The 5454-nt window shown below is 35.3% G+C and overlaps 1 long non-coding RNA gene across 1 annotated transcript; it reads left to right on the top strand.

Annotated features, from left to right (window-relative positions):
• Window positions 1-1564: 1564 nt before the first annotated feature.
• LOC149681279 (uncharacterized) lies at window positions 1565-2265 on the top strand. Its single transcript, XR_016365577.1, has 3 exons — window positions 1565-1987; window positions 2054-2107; window positions 2182-2265. It is a non-coding gene; the product is annotated as an uncharacterized LOC149681279 (long non-coding RNA).
• Window positions 2266-5454: the final 3189 nt, after the last annotated feature.

Here is a 5454-nt window from a genome sequence, read left to right on the forward strand (position 1 = left end):
TATATGTTCAAGAAATTGTTTGAAACGTATGAACATAATTTTGTTAAGAAGGTTTTAAGAATGTTTCAATGCGAATAGGGCGAGACGCTACGGCCAGGATGTGATTATTAAGTTTGCAGTATGGTTTGATTAATATGAGAGGGAATAGTCGCTGGCAGATGAGGTAGGGGGTCAAGCCTTCACCGGCCGACACAGGAAAGTCAGCATCTATAGAGCAGGACGTCCCACCAGGGACGTACTGAACCCAAAATGCGTCAGTGTTACATGTTATATTTGTGAAATTAAATTCAAGTCAGATAATTTTGAAAGTAAAATTTAAAGTTTTAAAAATTTCAGGAAAACTTAACATTTAAAATTTTAATTTTACACATTTAAAATAATTTAACAGTTAAAGCTTAATTATTCATAAAATATGTTTTTTAGGAGATTTATACGAGCATTTTTTAACTCAAATCGAAGATGGTTTTGTAATTTTTTAAGCCAGCTTAGTTTTTCTAGTCTCCTCGTAAACTTTCCTAATACAAATGGGGTTCAATTCGCAAGAATTATACAGTTCAAACAATAACGAAACCAACTTGGTTGTGGTGCAACAAATGAGCGATGAATAACGTTTTGTTATTTTAGGGAGTAACATACGTCTCTTTTGAGTAAAAAGACTCAAAAATAAAGCATCCTTCTTTGATCTCTTTAGTGATTATCATTTAAAATGTCGATTTATGAGATTCATTTGTTATACTCAAACTGTAACGTGTGTCTGTCATAGATTACTGCCATCCGGTTGTTGCCGAGACATCTATAATTAAGTCTTTGTCATGGATCCTAGAACTTCAATGAAAGTCTTAGTGAAAATGGTAAGTAGTCTGAACTAGATTATGCAATTTATGTAGATTCAGTAGTGTTAAAAGTAAAGCCTGGTTATTTTTCCATTATCTGCTTCATTATATGCTCATCCGGTTTCAAAAATTATCCACAGAATTTGCATGTTAAATTTTTTATCAAGAACTTTGATTATAAATAATAGGTTATCCAAAATTTGTGGATAATGGATAGAAAACACCAAGCTCTATTTAAATATTGCGCTCTATTTTATAAAAAAACGTAATTTAATTAATTGTTTGATCATACTTCAGATCATAAATGACCAGCTTCGTATATGCGAGCCAGATTGAACGGTCAATTAAAGATTGCAGAAAATAATTAACAGGAATACATAGATTTACGGAATACATAGATTTACGAACAATGCTGATATTTTCTGTTTTAAAAACATGATTCTAAAAATCAATTATTTGAAAATGTTACTCACAATTTTTTCCACCAAAATTTGACAGAGATAAGGCGAGGAGGTCAATCCTCCCTTGCGCAAAGGATGCGCGTCCTAAAACTAATCGTACCGAAAATTGTTTTACTACCCCCCCCCCTATTTTCCCATTTTCGGCGCATTCTATAAAGCGCGTTTCTATCTCCCCCTCTCTCTCCTCTTTGGTTAAGCGTATTTCTCCAGAACTCGTGACGAGTTTTAAAAGCAAAATAAACTACATACTAACTTGTGTTCCTGGGATATTACAATTAAAATAAAAATAAATTTATTGAAGTAAGGATTACGGGTAATCATTTTGTAGGGTAGGGCATCGAGGGTCTATTCACTCAGATTTTCTGTACGGGTAATAATTTCAGCACAGTTAGAGATAGCGCATAGTGGGGCTAATCACTCGGATGTTCTCTATGTATTTTAAGGGTTAGACATATGGTACGGGTAATTGTTTGAGCACAGTAAAGGTCTACTCATCGTGAGGCTACTCAACCAGGTTTTCAGTTTGTGTCGCTCTATTACAATTAAAACAGAAGTTAGTATTGCATAGTTAAAGGTAGCTCATCGAGGGGCTATTTACACAAATTATCTGTACGCCTGTTAAGAACGGTACGATGTGGATACAATAATGAGCGCACCCCTTGGGCATCTTGTTTTAAATATGGCGAGATAACGGTGTGTAAATACCCACCTAGTTCTAAAGAGAGACCCATATATTATAACGCTTGCATAATTCATTAGAAAAATTTTAACGGCAGTGGCATATTATTATGTAGCAAAGTGTTGCATATTGAGGTAAAATTATTGTGAAGATAGAATTTGACTCGGCTGAGAGAAGTGAAATTTTGGTTTCTCGTTTTTTTTCCTAGATTGACTTCAACTTTATTAAGAAAATACACAATCTCAGAAGTTCAACCCTTATATATGAATTTCTTTTGTATCCGACAGGCCGGTAAATTTATCCAGCATTTTCCAAAACAATGTTACCATATGAGATAAATTAATAGGTTTTTTAGGGTTAACATATCGTACTTTCCGATTGTCAATAAACACGACTTAGTGGCAAGTATTGTTTTTCTACATGACACACGAAATATTACATTTATAGCTACTTTATTGACCATGGGATTAATATATTTACTTTACGTTTTATTTGTTCAAGTACGGCGATTTAGACTGTACACCTAGGATTCATTCTAACTACCTTAATCTTCCGATAACGGCGAACAGAACTCTCACTCACCCATTTGAGCTGTACGAACGAAACTTTCTATCATATTGTCGCGAAGATGAATACCAAATATCATTGACTGGACTCGTTGAAATCTTCCATCCTCCGGTATGTCACTCCGCTTCTTCGCTATATTTTATTTGCCGGTCACATGCCTAAATCTCGATCTAAAGACTTTAGTTTTGCTCACACCCGGGGAGTGTGACGTCAATAACTACATAAATAAAAAAGTCAACGGTCCGCTGACTTCTCCCGCATACCCAAAGTAAAGCCGAGTTTAGTATCTTAGGTTGGCCGAATAATGGCCGTCCAAAACCTAGCCTCGTTCCCGACTTTTAAGTGCCGTATTAAAATCAGGTGTTTCAGACTTGATTCGCATAGGTTTGCAAACTAAGATGATTTTTTTCCCAAACACTTTACTTTTGAAAGGTGGTTGACCAGTTCTAAAATTAATATATTCTGTGTTTTATTGGATGTGTAAGGTAAGGTTAGGTTAGGTTAGGTTATAGTTTTTTTGTGTTAAGTCAATAGTTTAAGAATAAAGTAAAATAAAGACAATTTGGTTGCTGCTAATTGTATATTAAAGAAAAACGTTGGAACAAGAACGTCAAATGAAGTCAACGCTGTCCTACATAAATTTATCAGCTTAGAAATAAATGTATTTAATTACTTCCAATTATCAATTTAGAATAAGTATGAAGAAACAGTGTCTATATACGCAGTATTTTATTTTTCCCGTGAAGATACAAAAGCCTTCCCCACTTGCGGATGTGGAAGAGAAAGGCGGCTGTTTTCTTCGCTTTCTCATCTTCCTCCCCACCCCATGATTTTATTCAAAATCCAACTAAGACTGTGAGTTATTATGACTCTCTTTAGTTCGCCATATTTCTGTCTCAGCATCTAGCCACGTGATCAGACGCCACCTGATTGGGTAATTGTCTCATTAATCGAAGTTGATGTCGACAACATCAATATTGATCCTCAAATTCGCTGATAACAACGTAAAAACTGTCAATTTCGAAAATTGATACGTGATCGGTCAGCTTTGCATGCGCGTTTTAGCTAAATTCAACAGAGCACTAGGCTATGCGCTTTAAAAACATCGCGCAAACAAGAAAGAATATTACCATCACAAAAAGCCTATCGCTTGCTATTATGAAGGCAGTAAAAGATTTGGATACAAGTTGTAATTTCAGTCGGGAAGCAGTACTTTGGAAGAAGTTTCAGTAGGCTAAGCTGTGAATCAAGGCTGGCCCAATTATTTTATAAAGGCATTTAAACCTCGGCCACAAGGTCGGACAGCTAACAGTCGGCAGACGTATAAAAGGAAAGTCGGTCAATAAAATATTTTGCTTTCATATATGGATTCGGCAAACTAATAGAATTCCCATCGGCCACATGACAGTTAAGAGAAGTTTAAGTTCAGTTTTCGTTCAACAAAATGTAGTTGGCTGACTGACAATATGACGTCGCACCAACTAGCACAAGACTAAATTTATACTAGTCGTTGGAAAGTCGAGCAAATTGGCCGGCCCAACTCTGTTGTGCTACAAGGGATTAGTTACGGGCATGTCAGTTTTAAAATTGGTCAATCTTATGAAAAATGCTCATGTTTTCTGGCGGAAATAGTTTTTACTTCTAAACGAGTCTCCTGTTAACAATAATAATGAAACTAAATTTTAAACATCAAATATATTAATATAAGACAGTTCTGTTAAATATTATTAAAGCTGGAATAAAGATTTTTGTCTTGTGAAAAGGCTCAAGTATGAGACATCACGTATAAGACTTGCCTCGATAGTCGAATCAAGAATTTTTCAAGGCTGGAACTCGTCTCGAAACTGAAAAGTCTAGGCTTGCACACCCCTAGGCCACAAAGCTAACATATTTTTTTTTTTCATTTTAATAGGTTATTTTGACTTTATAGGTGTGGATTTTCATTGCGTTGTTCAATTACACACTTTGGAAACTGATTTTTGCCATTGCCAAACAATTCGTGCCGCAACTACCCCGGGTGTTCCTTGGTGTCTCTTATATTTTGAAGAAAAAATGCGAAACTGTCAAGAACTGTTTATTGGCAATCTATTTTTTGGGTTGTTTCTTTCTGCTAGAAAACTTTAAAGCCAACCTGTCGACCAAACTGACGGTGGACATTGATCGCAACATAAATAACTTAAACGATATCTTTAAATACCCTGACATGCCCATTCTTTTAGATAATATAGACATGGAAGTCTATTGGTTTATCATGGTAAATATTCTCTATTTGTTTTAAACCAATAGGGAAACACTTCTAAGTCTAGTTTAAAGTTGATTATATTATTGTTATGACTACAATTCAAACTCACCTTTTATCAGGGCACTAATGAAAGGCTTTTTGAAGAATACATTCGAAGATTAGAAAAGTTCCAGCTGAAAAGGGAAGATGATTCACGTACAGTTTTTAACAAAGGAAACGCGGTCTATATCGGCTTGCTTCCTAATTTGGAATTTTTTTGTCGTTGGTTCTACACTTCAGGAAAGCCATTACATTACGGAAAAGACGCTTTCACCGTCCTTTAATCATTTTTTGATGTCACCTAACGCAACAACTTTCATCAAAAACGTCATAAACATAAGGTAACGTATTCTGTTAGTTTAATATAGACAATGAGAACGTTTCATTTCGTTGGGCACTCCAAACCTTTCACTGTACTTGAAGCCAAAACGAAAACGAAAATATATTTATTTTTTTAAACTTGAAAGAGCTAGAACAATTGCTGTCATTTTGCATAGTAGTCACACTCTCGAAGGAACCAGGCTGTGGTTCGCCAGCCCCCTCAATTATTTATTATATACGTGTCTTTCCATGTGCCTAATGCATTAATGAGTGTTGGTTTAAATTCTGTTTGCAGAGTGATGAATTATTGGG

Source organism: Phalangium opilio, unplaced genomic scaffold, assembly GCF_054372755.1.
Source record: "Phalangium opilio isolate 3A_F unplaced genomic scaffold, DU_Popi_V2 ptg000039l_1, whole genome shotgun sequence".
Lineage (NCBI taxonomy): Eukaryota > Metazoa > Arthropoda > Arachnida > Opiliones > Phalangiidae > Phalangium > Phalangium opilio.